The following is a 21,535-nucleotide window of genomic DNA, read 5'->3' on the forward strand; positions in this document are numbered from 1 at the left end:
ATGTAAAATTCAAAAATTGTATGATGGTTTTCACAATATTTTATGGTCTAGCCCTTGCTTGTTCAGTTGGCTCCATCTCACTGTCTCATGGCTCCTATACTGGAGCTTATAATCTTGTGGCTTATGGTGTGTGGAGATCCAGTCTATACATCATTAATCTGCCTAATTATTTAGTCATGGCAATCTGTAGCATTGTTTCTGAATCTGAAATCAGATGAAATTCAATTTCCTTACTGTAAAAGGCATCAAATCCTTGAAACATGCTAACTCTTCACTACTGTATCAAATGATTTTAATTTGGAATTCTCTTCCTACAGAAGTTAGAGGTTTAACTGATTATCATTTAGATGAGCAGTCAAAACTCGTTTAAGGAATTCAAGATTGATTGTTAATTTTTGTTGTTGTTGTTAACAATTAAATGCACATCTAAATGGATCGACCTTCATTTTGACCTAAGATGTTCTTGGTAAAAAGCCATAAAATCAAGACAAGACAGTACCCGTTACACCAGTTTCACTAAGAATATTTAATAATATCTCATGGTCTACCAGATAGAAAGCACTGGTGAGACCAAATTGGAGATCTATCATTTGCCGTCCCTGACTCAATAGTGATTTTTCAAAGGCCACGAGAGAGCAGAGAACTGTTCTGGGCTAAACAAACATACAAAAAAAGCATATTGAATCCCATCATATTTAATTAAACACTTGCAGGATAAGATAACAAAAAAGATGCTCCAATATCTTCAGTCTCTTGTCTCATGGCAAAGAAACCTTTCTTCCTATCTTGAGTAGATTTGGTGGCGTCAGGATACATCCAAACGTTTTGACCATTAAACAGAATCTTAGCATTCGGAAAACAGAGTCTCATCACGTTATTAAGGTCTTGTTCAAATACAAAGGAAATAACCAAAGTGGTTCTCTCTGCTCCATCCGATATCATTTCCTCTAATGTAGCTAAAAAGTTATTCAAATCTAGACCGCCTTCTTTGACTTGAACAACCTCTGGTCCACCATTCTCTTTCTTTAGAAGTAGTAGGGTAAAGTAAATTTTGTTCCAGGGAGGTACAGTTTCAGGGGTAAAATGGAGAACTTCAGGGGTCCTTTTACAAAGGCACGCTAGTGTTTTTGGCATGCGCTAAAAATAAGCGTGCCCTAAATGCTAGGGATGCCCATATAATCCTATGGTACATGTGGAGGGGCATAATCAAATGTGAACGCCCATCTCCATGGGCGTCTATGTCCGAGAACGGGTATGTGAAGGGGCGGGACAGACCGTATTTTCAAAAAAAATGGGCGTCCATCTTTTTTTCGATAATATGGTTTGTGCAGGGGCAAATACATTGGATTTGTGCGGATTTGAGTTGGGCGGTTTTGTTTTCCAGCGCTAATGGAAACCGAAGGCGCCCAGCTCAAAAACGAACCAATCCAAGGCATTGGGTCGTGGGAGGGGCCAGGATTTGTAGTGCACTGGTCCCCCTAACATGCCAGGACACCAACCGGGCACCCTAGGGGGCACTTGTAGCAATTAAAAAAAAAAGTAAAATACTTCCAAAGTCCATAGCTCCCATCCCTTGGGTGCTGAGCCCCCCCCAAAACCCACTGCCCACAACTCTACACTATTACCATAGCACTTGTGGCTGAAGGGGGGCACCTAGATGTGGGTACAATGGGTTTTGGGGGCGGTTTGGAGTGCTCCCATTTACCACCACAAGTGTAACAGGTAGGGGGGGATGGGCCTGGGTCCACCTGGGTGAAGTCCACTGCACCCACTAACAACTGCTCCAGGGACCTGCATACTGCTGTGATGGAGCTGGGTATGACATTTGAGGCTGGCATACAGGCTGATAAAAAAAGTTGTTAAAGTTGTTTTTTTTTTGTGGGAGGGGGTTAGTGACCACTGGGGGAGTCAGGGGTGGTGATCCATGATTCCCTCCGGTGGTCATCTGGTCATTTAGGGCACTTTTTTGGGACTTGTTCGTGAAAAAAAGGGTCCAAAAAAAGTGACCCAAATTTGTGGTAAAAATGCCTTTCTTTTTTAGATTATCGGCCAAGGGTGCCCATCTCTCCTCGGCCAATAAACACGCCTCTGACACGCCCCCATCAACTTTGTTCGTTTCTGCGACAGAGTGCAGTTGAAGATGCCCAAAATCGGCTTTCGATTATACTGATTTGGGCGCCTTTGCAAGATGGGCACCCATCTCCCGATTTGGGTCGAAATCTGGGCGCCCATCACTTTCGAAAATAAGGCTGAAAGTGTCCCAAACATTGATATTGCAGCAGGAAGCTCAACTACAAAATCTACAACAATATGACATTTTTTTTATATAAGAATATTTTTTTTGGGGGGGGGGGGGGGGGATCATCAGTTCTTAGTGCAACTCACACCATTAGAACATCTTGTTCCTTCTTCATATTGCAAAAAATGGTTGCGGTGCAAATCGTCATTAGATCACCCTGATTTTGTGATTTTTTTGGCATATATCTTATGCAGTATTTTATAATTCTTTACAAAAAATGTAGTATAGCACAGCATAACACTTATCTTAATAAGCTGGCGACAGTATCTAGTAGCAGGAGGTTCTCAAAACATATGTCTCATATACTCCTGCACCAGGGGCGTATCTGGACTCCGGCGGTAGGGGGGGCCAGAGCCAGAGGGAGGGAACACATTTTAGCCCCCCCAACGACCCCCCCCCCCCCCGCTGCCGCCATTGCCAGAACCCCCCCGCCATTGCCAGATCCCCCCACCAACGACTCTCCACCCTCCCTCCCTCCGCCAACCCTCCCCGCTGCCGTTGCTTACCTTTGCTGGCGGGGGACCCCAACCCCCCACCAGGCGAGGTCCGCTTGCCGCCTTTAAAGATATTTCTTTAGCTGGCGGGGGACCTCAACCCCAGCCAGCCGACCGGACGTCTTTAAAGTTCTTCTTCGGCTTCCTTGGCCGTGCTGTAGTTGATAGCTGTTCAGTCCAGTTCGGAGTCTAACGTCCCAGCACGTTGTCCTGCACATACAAAGGTAAACAATGGCAGCGGGGGAGGGTTGACGACGGTAGGGGGGTCCAGGGCGAAATCTGCGGTGGCGCAGGCTCCTGTGGCCCCACGCAGATACGCCCCTGTCCTGCACAGAAACAAAATGGCCACCATTTTTGGTCAATTAATTGGATTTTTCATATATTCCTATGGGCATCTCTAGTGTTTAACACATGCTAATCATTATCGCACTAAAAACGCTAATGCGCCTTTGTAAAAGATCCCCTCAATTAGCTATTTCCTGAATAAGGGAGCCGGCTTAGCAGAATTCAGAAGACAAAGATTTAACTTCCTATTATAATTTTCAAGCTGCTCTGTCTTCCTATGAAGAAATAATTTATCCTTAGCTTTTGCTGTTTTAAAGCCTTATAATTCTTTTACTTCTTTTAACTGGTTTGCACTATCCAGCTTGATAATATCCATAGCAGATGCCAAATCTTGTATTTTAGTAGATAAAGATTTTACCTCTTTAGTAGATTCAGCCACAAAGTTGTTTAAAGTTTGAAGGCCTTTCCAGATGTGATCCAAAGTTACTTCCATGGAGGCCAGTGGACCTCACAGCTGACTTTTCTCTCCAAACAAGCTTCCTCTTTGCTGAGGCTCATAGACACGTCTTCCATCTCCTGAGCCCCAGCAGACTTGGCAGGAGCAGTGGCTGTACACAAGGGAGGGTTGACATCAGGAGGGGAGAGAGAAAACTTCCAGACCCAGAACAGAAGACTCTCCCACGTCTTCCAGTACAGGGGTGCCGATGGTGCTATACTGGCGAGGGGGTCTGGGCTAAAGAGGAAAGTGCCCAGACCTGTCCTTTCCTCCATGTATGGGGCATCAGAAGCTCTCACCCACAGAAGGGGATCTCTCCACAGGAGAAGCGAAAGCCAAAACACACAGACAGTGGATCCCAAAAAGTCCTCTCACAAGTGGTGTTTTCTCAAACAAGGTCTTTATTTCAAATCAATAAAAACAAACCCGACACGAATCGTGCTTCGGCCGTAAAGGCCTGCGTCAGGGGTCTATAAATAAACATAAATATAATCATCAAAACCATATGTCCATATATAAAAAATGATAAATATTACTACTACTACTACTACTATTAAACTTTTCTATAGCGCTACTAGACTTACGTAGCGCTGTACAAATTAACATGAAAAGACAGTCCCTGCTCAACAGAGCTTACAATCAAAATTGGACAGACGAACAGACAGCTAGGGGTGGGGAAATTGCAGTAGTAGGGGTGATGTGAGGGTGCTGAGTAAGAGAGTCATGGTTAGGAGTCGAAAGCACTAGCAAAGAGGTGGGCTTTAAGCCTAGACTTGAAGACAGCCAGAGACTGAGCCTGACGTACTGGCTCAGGGAGTCTATTCCAGGCATAGGGAGCAGCGAGACAGAAGGAACGGAGCCGGGAGTTAGCAGTGGGGGAGAAGGGGGATGACAGGAGACATTTACCCAGCGAACGGAGTTCACGGGGAGGAGTGTAGGGAGAGATGAGAGCGGAAAGGTACTGAGGAACTGCGGTGATTTAACCAGAGCTGACATTGTGATGTCATAATGCCTCAGTCCACCAATGCCTAAGAGCCAACCTAATAGCAACATTCCATGTAGAATCTCCAATAGTAGCTACATTCCATGTAGAATCTCCAATAGTATCTATTTTATTTTTGTTACATTTGTACCCCGCGCTTTCCCACTCATGGCAGGCTCAATGCGGCTTACATGGGGCAATGGAGGGTTAAGTGACTTGCCCAGAGTCACAAGGAGCTGCCTGTGCCTGAAGTGGGAATCGAACTCAGTTCCCCAGGACCAAAGTCCACCACCCTAACCACTAGGCCACTCCTCCACTCCATCTTGCCATTCCTTCCTTGAATTTAGATGATAATTCAACCATTCTGTCGATAAATGTAGAAAAGGAGTGGATGCTGCTTTCATCAAATATGCCGGGCGACTGTCTAACATACAATAAGATTCGCCAGATTTTTTTCACAAGACAGTCAGTCTCTTGCATAGAAACCTCCTGAAAAGCGCAGAACAACACCCTAATGCTCAGCGTTAATGAGATGCAAATATAAGCGCGCTCATAGCATTCAGCATTAGGGAGTTTGATGCGAGGATTGTGATTGACGTATGTGCAGAAGAATTCCGCGGTAAGCTCAGCTCCTGTGCGCATGTTGTCTGTTTTCTGCAGCCTCAATATAAGCGTTATTAATTTTTTTATCCCTGGATGCTTATATTTAGATCTAAGTAACAGACGCCAATGTGTGCTTTGGAGGGCGGTTTTTTTCAAGCATGGCCGCTCTAAATTTAGACGCAAGACATGAACGCCAATGTGTGCTTCACGTTCGGGTCTGCTGTTTCTTACAAGGGCTTGCACCAGGGCCGCCGAGAGACTGGGCCGGGCCCGGGGCAAGGCCGCCTCCCGGGCCCTGCCCCCGCCACCACTGCCCCCCCCCCCCGAGGTCGTTGTCATCGCCGGCCCCCTCCACCATCCCCCGAATTCAAATCATAAGCGCCTCACCTCGACCTCGCTCCGTGTAAAAGAAGCGCAGTAGCGGCAGTCTGCAGATCGCCTCCCTTCGGGGTTTCCCTCCCTGAGTCCTGTCCTCGCGCAAGTTACGTCAGATGAGGGCGGGACACAGGGAGGGAAGAACCGAAGGGAGGCGATCTGCAGACTGCCACTGCTGCGCTTCTTTCACACGGAGCGAGGTCGAGGTGAGGCGCTTATGATTTGAATTCAGGAAGGCCCGGCCCAGTGATGGACAGAGGGGGGCGGGTGGAGGGGACTGCAGCGCCGGGCCCCCCTTGGAGGCCTGGGCCCGGGGAATTTTCTCCCTCCTGCCCCCCCCCCCCCTCGGCAGCCCTTCCTTGCAATTGCTTACTTCTGCTTCCGAAAGCAATCAAAACTGGTAGATTTTCCAGAAAGAAGCATGAGAATCATGGGAAATCCCCTCTTCCACCCAAATACCTGCTCAGACACCTTTGTTTCGGGTGCTCTTTTCTGATCATTGGGGAGGAATACAAAATGACCTCATTTAATTAAGCTTGACTACATTTGCATATTATCTGCGCTAAGGCCTGGCGCGTTCATTGTTTGCCGCAATGGACTTCTCTGGTAAATGAGGACGCTAGTATAGCGCTACTGGCCTCTAGCACCCGCGTTTACTTTTGATCATTGACACCTCAGTGCAGTGAGGGGCCGTGATATCAACCTATCAATGACTGTTAGATGGAAGATGAACCATGGCAGAGGCCTCCCATCCCCCGCATGCCCTATCATTATTCCACACAACCATTTGAGTCGAAGTCCATCTTCCTCTTCTCACATTGGGCCCCTTTTACTAAACTGTGTAAGACTCTACGCACGTCCAACGAGCGTCAAAATGGACTTACCGCCTGACTACCGTGTGCCTTTTGTGGTAATTTCATTTCTGGTGCGCGTCCGCTACGCGTGTCTGGAAAATATTTTTTACTTTCGGACGCTGAGGCGCGTAGGTCATTACCACACAAATTCTTTACCGCTAGGTCTATGGCTGGCGGTAAGTTCTCAGACCCAAAAAGGACGCGCGACAATTTTGATTTTGCCACACCTTCATTTTCGGCAAAAGTTTTAAAAAGGCATTTTTTTTGTAGGTGCGCTGAAAAATAATTCTGCACGCGCCCAAAACCCGCGCCTGCTACCGCGGCTTAGTAAAAGGACCCCATTGTTTTTTTCTTTTATATCAGAAATAATTAGCAGGTAAGGGAAGATAAAAATAAACAAATTAAAAAAAAAATAACTGAAAAAGAGCCTTCCTGCTTAGTAACAGCCTGTGCGTGATTTAAATAGGTCCGCTCCTAATGTAACAGCATTAAAGCAATGGGATTTGAATGGCAATCTTTCTGTAATAGATATGACAAACCAGAAAACGGGGGCCAGGCAGAGGCAGCGACCAGAACGCACGGGGCTGGAACACAGTTTTGGAAGTGGAAGTGCCGCATGCCTCATCAACACTTTGATGAGAAGATGAGAAATTCGGGTTGTCTAGGAAGTGCACAGCAGCGGCAGCGGGAACTAGATGCTGAAATTGCTCATTTTTGAAATGGATTGTTGTCTGTGATGCAATCTAAGAATTGTTTCTTTTACAAGCAGGTGGGAACATTAGGGAGGTATTCAGGGGGAGAGGGGGAGGTGGTTTTGTTCTCACTCCTTGCAAGGAAAGTGGGAGGCTTCCATGAGATTAATATAATAAAGTTCTAAGCAGTTTACTAATTAGAATGTGAGCCCTCCAGGGACAGGGAAATACAAAGTGTACCTGAATGTACAAAGACTAGGGGACACTCGAGGAAGTTACATGGAAATACTTTTAAAACTACTACTACTAATAATCATTTCTATAGCGCTACTAGACGTACGCAGCGCTGTACACTAAATATGTAAGAGACAGTCCCTGCTCAACAGAGCTTACAATCTAAGGAGGAAAGATTTTTTCATTCAACGAATAGTTAAGCTCTGGAACTCTTTGCCAGAGGAGGTGGTAACAGTGGTTAGTGTATCTATCTGGGTTTAAAAAAAAGGTTTGGAGAAATTCCTGGAGGAAAAGTCCATAGTCTGCTATTGAGGCAGACATGGGAAGCAACTGCTTGCCCTGGGATTTGTAGTATGGAGTGTTGCCATGACTTGGGTTTCTGCCAGGTACTTGTGACCTGGCTTCGCCACTGTATGGAAAACAGGATACTGGGCTAGATGGACCATTGGTCTGACCCAATATGGCTACTCTTATGTACTACTGAAAAAGGTGTAAGCAAAATCCAAATAAATAAATAATCAAGACAAAGAGCCAGGACAACACTACTACTACTTATCATTTCTAAAGCGCTACTAGACGTACGCAGCGCTGTGTACTTGAACATGAAGAGACATCCCTGCTCGACAGAGCTTACAATCTAAGTAGGACAGACAAACAGGACAAACAAGAGATAAGGACAAAGAGCAGAATGATTCCGGAATCCCAAAGAGTAGCAAGATTCCATGCAGAATCTCAAACAGTAGCAAAGATTCCGGAATCCTACAGACTACTACTACTACTTATCATTTCTATAGCACTACTAGACGTACGCAGCGCTGTACACTTGAACATGAAGAGACATCCCTGCTCGACAGAGCTTACAATCTAACCAGGACAGACAAACAGGACACATAAGGGATAAGGGCAAAGAGTAGCAAGATTCCGGAATCCGAGCAGTAACTCAAAATTGACATGCGTTGGCCGCTCATAAGCGCCACATAGAAGAGCACAAGGACCAGAAACCTTTCATCCTTCAAGACTAAACATTGTCTAGTCTGTAAAAAAGATTGCAACCAAAAGAACACAGTTTCCACTTTTCCACAGTCAGGTAATAAATTTGACAGTACCCTGATGGTCTACTGTGTCGAATGTAGCTGAGATATCAAACTGTAGTAGTATCATTCCTCCCCCTCGACATAACATCTGTCTAACAGCTGAAGTCAGGGTTAATATCAAAGTCTTTGCACTGTAATAGAGAGAAGACGGTTCTTCCTAACATTTCTGGCAAGTATAGCTAGTCGTAGGGTGGTGTGAGGCCTGGGTGAGTCTCCCAGAATGGGATTTCCCCCTTCCAGTTTCATCTGCTAGCCTTGTCTTCCTCCACTGGTTAATTAATTCATTTATTTATTAGCCACCTTTATGAAGAGATTCACCCAAGGTGGTGTACAGTAGGTACAGTTTAACATCAAACTTACTATTTCCACGCACCAGAAAATAAAAATATTTTCCGGCTCGCGTATCAGACGCAAATCAAAAATGAAATTACCGCAAGGGCCACGTGGTAGCCGAGCGGTAACTCAAAATTGACACGCGTTGGGCGCTCATAAGCACCTACGTGGCTTAGTAAAAGGGATCCCAAATGACTTACGTTGTGCACCTGTTAATGCAAATTTCAGAGAATAGCCCTGATAGAGGCCCTGTAAATACTAGGACCACCGTAGCATTTCAGGGTTTTGTAAGCATTCTGACTTGGGCAACGCTGTAATCTCAGTTGTTTTTGTGAAGAGAAAAAGAAAGCTCTTAGACTGGAGTCAAAGACAACGGGAAGGATCAAACCACCTTTGGACAACGTTTGACAGGCTGTGAGGTCCCAGAGAATATAATCTACTCAGACATGGAGCAGTCCTGAACAGCAGGCATAGCTCAGCCCGAGGGGAAAGAAGAGGGAAAGTAAAGGAGCATATTGCTGCTAGCAGGGAGTTTCTTTAGGCCTGGAAAGTAAGAGCAGTAAGGACAGCTCTTCTGTGCTTCCAGCCTTGATGGATGGCTCTTTTTAGTGCAGAGAAGGGGGAGAGAGACAGGAGGAAAACAAAAATACAGGCAGCATATTCCAAGCTGGGAAACAGAAATCTTCCTGCTGACCCCTCACAGATCACATAATGTGCCCTCAGTCTGTGGAACTCATTGCTGTAGGTCACTCTAAAGGTAAATAATAATCTGGGGTCAAAAAAGGATTTGAGAGATTGATGGACAACAGCCCAGTCAGCAGCTCTTATACATGACAGTTCAATGCCTAACCCTGACTGCCAGATATGGGAAGACCATGACAGAAGGTGGACAGCCCTCATTTTTGTTCAGACCCAGCAGTTTGCCTCCTGGTCCTTCTGGCTTCCAGCTCATCTGAAGCCAGCGTCTACCGGTCAACTGCACGATCGAAAGAGCTCACTCCTTCCCCTGCTCTTCAACCTCTGGAAGGGGGAAATCCCATTCTGGGAGACTCGCCCAGGCCTCATACCACCCTACGACTAGAAATGTTAGGAAGAACCGTCTTCTCTCTATTACAGTACAAAGACTTTGATATTAACCCTGACTTCAGCTGTTCGACAGATGTTATGTCGAGGGGGAGGAATGATACTACTACAGTTTGATATCTCAGCTGCATTCGACACAGTAGACCATCAGGGTACTGTCAAATTTATTATCTGACTGTGGAAAAGTGGAAACTGTGTTCTCTTGGTTTCAATCTTTTTTACAGACTAGACAATGTTTAGTCTTGAAGGATGAAAGGTTTCTGGTCCTTGTGCTCTTCTATGTGGGGTTCCTCAGGGATCCCCAGTTTCTCCATTACTTTGGGAATGATCACTTTAGGACCTGGAGAGTTGTCTTATGCTGACCACATTTTTCTGTTGATTCCTGTCCGGCGGGGGACCGATTTTGTCTCTTCTTTAATCCAGGATAATATACAAAAGATAGCCGAGTGGCCTACTAAAATGCGACTTAAACTGAATACAGGAAAAACAAATTTATTCTGGTTTGGTTTATCGGATTTGAATATTCCTAAATTTATAGATTTGGATGGACAACAAATTTCAGTTGAAAGAGAATCTAAAGGGTTGGGTGTTCTATTGGACTCTGGAACCACAGGTGAATAATTTAACTCGGAAAACTTATTTTAAACTTAGATTACTTCACTCTTATTTTTTACACGATCATTTTAGGATATTAGTTCAGCTATCTATTTTCCCTATGTTGGACTATTGCAATTCTTTATATTTTGGTATAAAGTCAAAGCATTTGGTTAAACTACAGCTAAATCAGAATTCGGCAGCAAGATTAATTTTTTTATAAGTGCAAGTTCGACCATGTTTCAGCATTGCTGGGGGAGTTGCACTGGTTGCCGGTTCAAGCACGGTTTGTTTTTAAGTCGTTATGTTTGATTTTTAAGTCTTTATATGGAATTTGTGCAGCTGATCTTTCTCGGTCTTTAAATATGTTACAATCAAGTACCAGGTCTCGTACTTGTAATTCAATGATCCTAGCTTTTCCATCTGTAGTTCAAATTAGATTTAAAACTTTATTTTCTAATTTATTTTTATAAGTAGCAATTTCTCTCTGGAACAGTCTTAAGTTTTCATAAGGACTTGAAGTTCCACTTATTTACTTTTATATAATTAGAGGTTGATTGACATTGTTATCATTATCTATTACATTTTTTCCATTGTTTTATTTCTTTCCATACTCTGCTATTGTTACTTTGTAAACTTCCCTATGTTTTTTTTTTTGGCTTCTTTTTTGTATTCCCGCTTTGAATCCTTACGGGAGATCTAGCTGTCTACAGTTACTCTTGTAATGTAACGTATCATCTTTGTTTATTGTCAATTCTTCATCTGGGGCAGAATCCGGAAGAATTAATGCTCTTTATACATTGATCCAATTCTCCTTTCCCCCCGTTTTCTATTTCTGTTGATGGCTCTCTCATTCTCCCTGTCTCAATCGGCTCGAAACCTTGGGATCATCTTTGACTCTTCTCTCTCCTTCTCTGCTCACATCCAGCAGACCGCCAAGACCTGTCGTTTCTTTCTTTACAACATCCATAAAATCCGCCCCTTACTTTCCGAGCACTCTACCAAAACCCTCATCCACACCCTTGTCACCTCTCGTTTAGACTACTGCAATCTGCTTCTTGCTGGCCTCCTGCTTAGTCACCTCTCCCCTCTCCAATCGGTTCAAAACTCTGCTGCCCGTCTCGTCTTCCGCCAGGGTCGCCTTACTCATACTACCCCTCTCTCTCAAGTCGCTTCACTGGCTCCCTATCCGTTTTCGCATCCTGTTCAAACTTCTTCTATTAACCTATAAATGTACTCACTCTGCTGCTCCCCAGTATCTCTCCACACTCGTCCTTCCCTACACCCCTTCCCATGCACTCCGATCCATGGATAAATCCTTCTTATCTGTTCCCTTCTCCACTACTGCCAACTCCAGACTTCGCGCCTTCTGTCTCGCTGCACCCTATGCCTGGAATAAACTTCCTGAACCCCTACGTATTGCCCCATCCTTGGCCACCTTTAAATCTAGACTGAAAGCCCACCTCTTTAACATTGCTTTTGACTCGTGACCACTTGTAACCACCTGCCTCCACCTACCCTCCTCTCCTCCTTCCTGTACACAATAATTGATTTGATTTGCTTACTTTATTTTTTGTCTATTAGATTGTAAGCTCTTTGAGCAGGGACTGTCTTTCTTCTATGTTTGTGCAGCGCTGCGTATGCCTTGTAGCGCTATAGAAATGCTAACTAGTAGTAGTAGTAGTAGTAAAACTTCATTTGTTTTAGGCTATTAAATACGTCATATCAAATAGCCCAATCGCATTTGAAACTAACTAGGGGTTTTCTCCATGTTATAAACCAGCCCTTCTAGCAGTTGACCTTGATGAGGGACTATTGACTTCAACTCTTCCAGAGTCCAGTAAGGCTTGTGTAACCCTTGGCCAAAGGACAATCCAACAGAGGATGTTTTAAACTTACATCCCAAAGCAGTGTAGTCCATGATTAAATCCATTGAAATCAGTGCTGCAGGTCCCATAGTGCACCAGGATGAGGTTGGCAGAAACCCAGGACCGGCCAAAATGTCTCCCTCCTGGAATGGGTAACTTGGCAGCTATGAAAAATGTACCTGGTAATTTCATGTAATCTTATACATAAATCAGCGTGCGTAGCCAATTTGCGCACACAACTTCATTGTTTAACAAATCAATCAGTGGCAATAATTGACTGCTAACAACTAATTAATGCTGTTAATTGGCCTTATTTAGGATTTACATGCAGATCATATTCTATAATGATCCGTGCGTAAATTGGGGGGAGGGGTATGGCTTGAGGCCAATCCAAAATTTTATGTCCATAAATACAGAATTCGTCCGAACCACTCCGGCATTTTGTACCAGCTTTTAGCAGGCGTGATTTCTGGTTTCTAAAGTTAGGCGCAGTTTATGCCGTAAGTGTATCCTTTATAGAATAGCGTTCAGTGTGTAAACTTTTCAGTACTGATTTTTAGGTGCCTCTTATAGAATTCACTCCTGAATGCTATATCTATGGGCTTACATAACTACATAAGTATTGCCACACTGGGACAGACCAAAGGTCCATCAAGCCCAGCATCCTGTTTCCAACAGTGGCCAATCCAGGTCACAAATACCCGGCAAGATCCCAAAACAGTACATTTTATGCTGCTTATTCTAGAAATAAGCAGTGAATTTTCCCCAAGTCCATTTTAATAATGGTCTATGGACTTTTCCTTTAGGAAGCCGTCCAATCCTTTTTTAAACCCCGCTAAGTTAACTGCTTTTAAAAGGCGATCGCCAATTCTGGTATGAACAATTACAAAGTGATGTAGTGGTAGAATAAGGATCATGTGTAAAAGCCACAATAGGGATTCATAGAGAGGGGAGTTGTGTTACGACCATTATGCTCTTTGGTTTCACTTGTGTTGCAGGGTTCAGGCATTTAGGTTGGGTCGGTAAGGTATGTCTTTTTGAACAGGCTAGTTTTTAGTGATTTCCGGAAGTTTAGGTGATCATAAGTTGTTTTCACGGCTTTTGGTAATGCGCTCCATAGTTGTGTGCTTATGTAGGAAAAGCTGGATGCATAGGTTGATTTGTATTTGAGTCCTTTGCAGTTTGGGTAGTAGAGATATAGGTATGTTCGTGTTGATCTTGATGTGTTTCTGGTTGGCAGATCTATGAGGTCTGTCATGTATCCCGGGGCTTCGCCGTAGATGATTTCATAAACCAGGGTGCAGATTTTGAAAGCAATACGTTCTTTGATTGGGAGCCAGTGCAGTTTTTCTCGGAGGGGTTTGGCGCTTTCGAATCGCGTTTTTCCAAATATAAGCCTGGCTGCCGTGTTTTGAGCGGTCTGAAGTTTCTATACTACATTCACAGAGTTTAATTACACGTTGAGTGGAGAAATTTAAATTTACTACTTTGTAAGTTCATTGCGTGCCTCCTAGTCCTAGTATTTTTGGAATAAGTAAAGAAACGATTCACGTCTACCTGTTCCACTCCACTCCACTTCTTAGTACTGAGCACATGCTAATTCCATTAGTGCGTGATAAGCTTTAGTGAAAGGGTTCCTTAATTACGTACTGAATGTCTTCTCAGATACTGACGTTTATTCTTGTACCAGCTGTGGGCATCTCTGCCTGTTGTCTAGCGGTGTGGGCAGCTCTCAGACACTCTTCACTATGCAAGAAGCAACGCCTGTTAAAACTTCACTTTTGCACGGTGGCATTTCACACTGCCCAGGTCTTTTCCTTTCTAAACTAGATTCCAAATCCTAAGGACAGCTTTGAGCTCTGCTTCTTCAAACAGCTGTCACCACAATGGTGCCACTGCTGCTGAGAAGCTGGCCTGGCAACGGCACTCTCCATATATTTCCATGATAGCGGGGGATTAAAGGGCTCCATGAGAGCACAAGAGACTAGCCTTTGAGGGAGCCCTCGCCTGCCAAGCTACTCAGATCCAGAAGGGGAAGTTTCTGACCAATCCTGGAATTGCAGGGCAAACACAGCGAAGGTGACGCCAAAGATGCTGCAAAACAAAACATCCAACGGACTGAAAGAGTTCACATCAGAGGCTTTATTCAAAGTGTATAATGGACTGGACTTTGGATGTAGGCGCTCCCGTAAGTGATACACCTAGACTAGGTCATTACCCTCAATACCTGTAGAGCGCTAAGAAGCTATACAGTTACACTTCACAGGGACTCCTGAAGCAGGCCTCTGTGGCCGAAACACCATTCGTGCCGAGTCCATTATACACTTTGAGTAAAGCCTCTGATGTGTTCGCCTGCTTGTATTGACTTGTGCGAGGGTCCTCTGTTCTTCTGTGCTTGTCCAGTCCTGGAATCGAACTTACCTCCCAAAGCAGTCTGGGATTTGTAGTCCATGATTCTATTGCAATCAGCGCTGCCGGTCCCCGTAAAGTTACAGGATGGGGTTGTCAGAAATCCAGGGACCGACCTAAACTCTCCCCAGGAACTGGGTAACTTGGCAGCTGTGCAGATGCTGTAAAAGTGAATGCACCTACCTTATCCAGCCCTCAGTTTTATCATTCTCAGTCCATTATATCGGGATTGGACCTAGTTCTGGGCTACTCTAGGCCTCTGCTCTCTTTCTTGCAGCATCAGCCCGGCACACTATCAAATCAGTCTTTAAACTGTGCACCTGGGACCCCTCACTCCTTCACCGCTGGACTGCGTTTAGGGCAGGAAGCCCCTGCAAGAGGAAAGAGTCGGTCATTGCAAAACTCCTTGGGCCCCATGGTTTCATGAGCTACCTTGACCCAGATCAACTCCTGAAGGCTGATCCAGTCTAGGTTTAGCTCACTGTCAGCCTGGAAACACAGCATCATACTGTCCCTGATCACTGGAACATCACTGCAGGGTCACTGAACAGTCAAACTCCAGGCCCATCACCGATTTGTGTAAATATCGTGTCTAATAACAACTTCGAACTCTGAGCTTGATGGATGAATAACACAGCTAAATGTCAGCCTTGTATTCAAGCTGGTTAACAGAAAATATAAATTATAGCATTTGCAGCATCTCTAATTTGGCTGATGGTGGATATATCAGCCCCTCACTATGAGTGGACTGGCAAAAAGCCAGAAATATTTTTAAAGCATGAATACATTCTGGTAAGAAAAGGTATCACATTAAACTCTGTCATCGTCAGATGGTAAGATCTCCCCAAAATCCTGTCTCTAGTCTGCACCTCCCTAGGGCTGAAAGTCTACACACTCCCTTCCTGGGTCTGAGGTCCAGGTTGTCTCTGACTACAGCACATTCACTCCTTCCTTGGGAATGAGACTTCAGGCTGTCTCTGACTGTACAATGCACACACTCTCTCCCTGGAACTGAAAGCCCAGTCTGTCTCCCACAGTACAGCACACACAGTGTCTCTCTGGATCTGAGAGCCCAGGCTGTCTGTGACGGTACAGTACACACACTCCCTCCCTCCCACTCTGGGACTGTGAGAGTCTAGGCTGTCACTACAGCTCATGCACTCTCTCGCTGAGGCTGGGAGTCTCATCTCTGAGGAAAAGACACATTTACAAATGCACTTTGAGTTAAACATTTACTGTCTATCCTTAGTCAATTACTGAGGCAGCCAGAAGATATTTTACAATTACCTGACAGAGAAAGGTCTAAGTGAGCAAAAGCAATGCCAGAATCATGGGAGAGACACCTACATCTGTAATGTATTTTACAGTGTCCGAGTATTCAGCGCCTCATCTCCTTTCAGTTATTATATAATATATAATATAATGTTTTGTAATATAATGGTATTATAAAGAACAAAATTACAGAGCATATTCAAAAGAATGGATTAATTACTACTAGTACTTATCATTTCTATAGCGCTACTAGACGTACGCAGCGCTGTACACTGACCATGAAGAGATAGTCCCTGCTCGACAGAGCTTACAATCTAATTAGGACAGACAAACAGGACAAATAAGGGATAAGGACAAAGGGTAGCAAGATTCCGGAATCCCAAAGAGTAGCAACATTCTGTGCAGAATCCCAGAGAGTAGCAAGATTCCGGAATCCCAAAGACTACTACTACTACTTATCATTTCTATAGCGCTACTAGACGTACGCAGCGCTGTACACTTGAACATGAAGAGACAGTCCCTGCTTGACAGAGCTTACAATCTAATTAGGACAGACAAACAGGACAAACAAGAGATAAGGACAAAGAGCAGAATGATTCCGGAATCCCAAAGAGTAGCAAGATTCCGTGCAGAATCTCAAACAGTAGCAAAGATTCCGGAATCCTACAGACTACTACTACTACTTATCATTTCTAAAGCACTACTAGACGTATGCAGCGCTGTACACTTGAACATGAAGAGACAGTCCCTGCTCGACAGAGCTCACAATCTAATTAGGACAGACAAACAGGACAAACAAGAGATAAGGGAATATTAAAGTGAGGATGATAAAATAAGGGTTCTGAACAAGTGAGTAAGGGTTAGGAGTTAAAAGTAGCATCAAAAAGGTGGGCTTTTAGCCTAGATTTGAAGACAGCCAGAGATGGAGCTTGACGTAGCGGTTCAGGAAGTCTATTCCAGGCATATGGTGCAGCAAGATAAAAGGAACGGAGTCTGGAGTTAGCAGTGGAGGAGAAGGGTGCAGATAAGAGAAATTTACCCAGTGAACGGAGTTCCCGGAGAGGAATTTAGGAAGAGATGAGACAAAGCCAATATGAATTTAATGAAGGGAAATCTTGCCTCACCAATCTATTACATTTTGAACAAACGTGTAGATAAAGGAGAGCTGGTCGATATTGTGTATCTGGATTTTCAAAAGGCGTTTGACAAAGTACCTCATGAAAGACTCCAGAGGAAATTGGAGAGTCATGGGATAGGAGGTAGTGTCCTATTGTGAATTAAAAACTGGTTAAAAGATAGAAAACAGAGAGTATGGTTAAATGGTCAATGTTCAAAATGGAGAATAGTGGGGTTCCCCAGGGGTCTGTGCTGGGACCGCTGCTTAAATGATCTAGAAATGGGAGTAACTAGTGAGGTAATTAAATTTGCTGACGACACAAAGTTATTCAAAGTTGTTAAATCTTTAGAGGATTGTGAAAAATTGCAAGAGAACCTTACGAGACTGGGTATCCAAATGGCAGATAACTTTTCATGTGAGAAAGTAAAGTGATGCATGTGGGAAAGAGGAACCTGAACTATAGCTACGTGATGCAAGGTTCCATATTAGGAGTCACCAACCAGGAAATGGATCTAGGTGTCATTGTTGATGATACGTTAAAACCCTTTGCTCAGTGTGCGGCGGCGGCTAAGAAAGCAAATAGAATGTTAGTTATTATTAGGAAAGAAATGGAAAACAAAAATAAGAGTGTCATAATGCCTTTGTATCGCTCCATGGTTCGACCGCACCTCGAATAATGTGTGCAATTCTGGTCACCACATCTCAAAAAAGATATAATGGAATTAGAAAATGATAAAGGGGATGAGATGACCTCCCTATGAGGAAAGGCTAAGGAGTCCTTTTACTAAGGTGCACTGAAAAATGGCCTGCGGTAGTGTAGGCGCGTGTTTTGGGCGCGTGCAGAATTGTTTTTCAGCGCACCTACAAAAATGCCTTTTTTTTTTGCAAAAAATGGATGTGCGGCAAAATGAAAATTGCCACCCGTCCATTTTGGACCTGAGACCTTACCGCAAGCCATTGACCTATCAGTAAGGTCTCACGTGGTAACCGGGCAGTAATGGTCTATGCACGTCAAATGCCACTTGACCCGCGTAGCTGCCGCACACCACAAAATAAAAAATAATTTTCAGAAGCGCATAGCAGACGTGCACCAAAATTGAAATTACCGCAAAACTGGCGGTAACTCCAATTTGGCTCGTGTTGGCGCACTTAGGCACCTACGAGGCTTAGTGAAAGGGCCCCTAAAGTAGCCAGGGCTGTTCAGCTTGGACCTGGCACCTGGTACTAGCCAAAATAGTCAAATGCTGGCACTCTTCCTCCCTGCCTCTCCTGCTTTCCTTCTCTTTTCTCCTTATTCTTCATTTACCTTGATTTATTAAATACATTTTTGGACTAAACAAAGTCACAATTCAGCAAAGCTGCCCCTGCTTTCCTTTCAATGTATCACCTATACATTTCTGTATTTTCACTGGTATTAGCCATATAAATACTGGGTTTGCACATCCATATACTACTACTATTTAACATTTCTAGAGCGCTACAAAGTGTACGCAGCGCTGTACAAACACAGAAGAAAGACAGTCCCTGCTCAAAGAGCTTACAATCTAATAGACAAAAAGTAAAGCATTTAAATTTAAAATATTTAAGCAGTCAAGCACAAGAGAACAGTCACAGAAGGACAGAAGATGTTGAAGGGTGGTCAGTGTGATTAGGTGTAACTCTGGTTGGAGTAGTGGGAGAAGGTGATAGAAGAATAGAAATGGGTGAGGTAAAGTAATGAGTGGGTTGATAGGGAGGTTATATAAGACATGTCACTCTAGGGGTGGGTGGGTAGAGGGGTAGGGTGGGTGGAAGCAGGAGAAGGTATTCTCTGCAGCCTATCTGTGAGATGGAAAATGCTCTCTGAAGCTGCTGCTATAAGTTGTTAGTTTTCTCTCCCTGAAAGAGATCCAAGCCACACCCACGAAGTTCAAACTGTCAGTGGGGAGGGTGAGGGGAGGAAATGGCAGTGCTTGATGAAAAAGAGAATATATTAGTTTAACAGTCACTTATATGTTTGCCGTGTGCCTGCTGTTTACCTGTCAACGGAGATGTTATTGGCCCTCATTTTACAAGCCCCTAGTCTCATTTGAGACAATTAAATGTTAATCTTGCATAAACGTCCCCGTCCCCGCTTTACAGAGTTGAGATATGCATGTATCAAACCCAAGCGTATGCAGATGGAGGGGTGTGGCCTGGGTGTTTCTTGGCTGGGACAAGGGCGTGGCTACCCAATAGGCGTTTATTTCCCATTTTAAAAGAAGACTAAACATTTGTGTCCTAAACGATCAACACCAGGAATTACCCCTGAGCAGAACTCCACTGGAAGGATCGGAGGGGACTGAGGGTAGTTTTTGTCCCCCCCCTCCCCCAAAAGAACCGGTCAATTGTGACAGCATCAGGATAATAACCAGCTAGGTTTCCAAGGTCGCAATGATAACCGGTTGCGTGCTGTCTTTGAACACCTCAAAATGTTTCTAAAGTTAATGTTTACACTGCACGCACCCGGCACATAAACGTCCATTTCTCCTGTACGTCAGAACTGGTTCTAGATTGGCAGATTCCATTCTCACATTCTGGTGGAGGAGTGTGGTAGCCGTGTTAGTCCACTTTTAAGGTTATCAATAGAAATCAAACAAAATAAAACATGAAAAAGAAAATAAGATGATACCTTTTTTATTGGACATAACTTAATACATTTCTTGATTAGCTTTCGAAGGTTGCTCTTCTTCCTCAGATCGGAAATAAGCAAATGTGCTAGCTGACAGTGTATATAAGTGAAAACATTCAAGCATTACTATGACAGTAAAATAGATACCATTGGAGATTCTACATGGAATGTTGCTACTATTGGAGGTTCTACATGGAATGTTGCTACTATTGGAGATTTTACATGGAATGTTGCTATTCCACTAACAACATTCCATGTAGAAGGCTGCGCAGGCTTCTGTTTCTGTGAGTCTGACGTCCTGCACGTACGTGCAGGACGTCAGACTCACAGAAGCAGAAGCCTGCGCGGCCACATTGGTGATCTACAAGGGCCGACTTCTACATGGAACGTTGCTAGTGGAATAGCAACATTCCATGTAGAATCTATAGAAATCAAACAAAATAAAACATGGAAAAGAAAATAAGATGATACCTTTTTTATTGGACATAACTTAATACATTCCTTGATTAGCTTTCGAAGGTTGCCCTTCTTCGTCAGATCGGAAGTAAGCAAATGTGCTAGCTGACAGTGTATATAAGTGAAAACATTCAAGCATTACTATGACAGTCTGACAGGGTGGGAGGAGGGGGGTGGGTAGGAAGTATGCATGGGGACATCAAAGCATATCATTGATATTCTAACAGGGTGGGTGTGGATAGGTGAGGGGAGGGTGATCAACAGAGACATACAGCTTTATGGTTTATAATGGGCTAGGAACCCCAGATCCTTGTTAAGTCCTTTCTGTTGGGTGTTAAAATAGTCAATCATTCTGACTTCAAAGGTCTTACGTTCTTGTATGGTTTTAAAGTTACCTTTGAGGATTCTCAGTGTGAAATCACTGGTACAGTGTCCTGGTCCTGTAAAATGTTGACCAACAGGCCTGTTTCTCCAATATAGCATCCTTCGTTACATTTTTTACACTGAATGATATATACCACATTGGAAGATGAGCAAGTGAAAGATCCCTTTATGTTGAATATCTTTCTGGTGAAACTTGACACGCAATGACCTGCGGTCTCAACTCCTACTTCTAGGACCTGTCCAAGATGGAGCTGCACATGTTCTGCAGCTGGTTTGCCACTGAAAAAATGACTTTTTTACCTGCCCCTTAACTCCTGCCCAATCACTCCGCTTTTTACACATAAAACAAGATGTGTTTCACATACATCCACTGAGAACTGGATCATAATACATAGTAATATAGTAAAATGATGGCAGATAAAGACCTGAACGGTCCATCCAGTCTGTCCAACAAGATAAACTAATTTTACATGGTATGCGATACTTTATATGAATACCCAAGTTTGATTGGTCCTTGCCTTTCTCAGGGCACAGAGGTGAGTACATTCATTTCTGCAACATCTGTGATGCAGCCAGTGAGTGTGACAAAGCACTTGAGCACTGGATGCTGAAGCTGAGGAATCAGGTGCACTGACAGAGCTGCATTGGTGTGGGGGGGGGGGGGGGGAGGGAACAGAGAAATATGTCTTACAGAATGTATATTTCCTTTTCTCTTTGCATCTAAGGTTGCAATAAAGGGAAATGGGACTTGATATACTGCCTTTCTGAGGTTTTTGCAACTACATTCAAAGCAGTTTACATATATTCAGGTACTTATTTTGTACCAGGGGCAATGGAGGGTTAAAGGAGCTGCAGTGGGAATCGAACCCAGTTCCCCAGGATCAAAGTCCACTGCACTAACCACTAGGCTACTCCTCCATTCATTCCACCAATAAGAGCCAACCTCATCAGTGATGTCACA

Source organism: Microcaecilia unicolor, chromosome 10 (assembly GCF_901765095.1).
Source record: "Microcaecilia unicolor chromosome 10, aMicUni1.1, whole genome shotgun sequence".
NCBI lineage: Eukaryota > Metazoa > Chordata > Amphibia > Gymnophiona > Siphonopidae > Microcaecilia > Microcaecilia unicolor.